A 572-nucleotide genomic window follows, 5' to 3' on the forward strand; every position below is an offset into this window, starting at 1 on the left:
CTTATATTAATTATTAATACTAAACATTCATGAAATATTATATATATATATATATATATATATATATGATAATTTATATATGTATATAATTCATATAAACACTTACATAAGTAGTATCCCACGACACACTAACACACACAGTTATACATACACACAAGCATGCACACACTATACTTATATGGTTTTGCAGCGTTTCAGCTTAATTTTTGATTATACCGTAAATCCTCGAGTATAGTCCGCCCTTGAGTATAATACGCAGGGGATTTTTAGGGGGCTGTACCTCTAAAAAACCTAAACCTTGTGTATAATACGCACCCCTTCTCTAACTTGAGTCAATGAGGTCTATATAACGTCCTTTGTTTGTAAACATATATACGGTAGCTTCCTTTATTGTTATTGTATATATAACGTAATGCAAACGTGTAGCTTTTTGTGCACTTTGTTAGCAGAAAATAAAGAAATAACAGTAATAACGTCAGTGAAAAATAAATATTAAGTAAATTGCTTTTACATATTTATCATTATCAGTTACGAAAGCAAAAGCAAAAACATTTATTCAAATCCTTCAAATT

This window comes from Octopus bimaculoides, chromosome 17 (assembly GCF_001194135.2).
Source record: "Octopus bimaculoides isolate UCB-OBI-ISO-001 chromosome 17, ASM119413v2, whole genome shotgun sequence".
Taxonomy (NCBI): domain Eukaryota; kingdom Metazoa; phylum Mollusca; class Cephalopoda; order Octopoda; family Octopodidae; genus Octopus; species Octopus bimaculoides.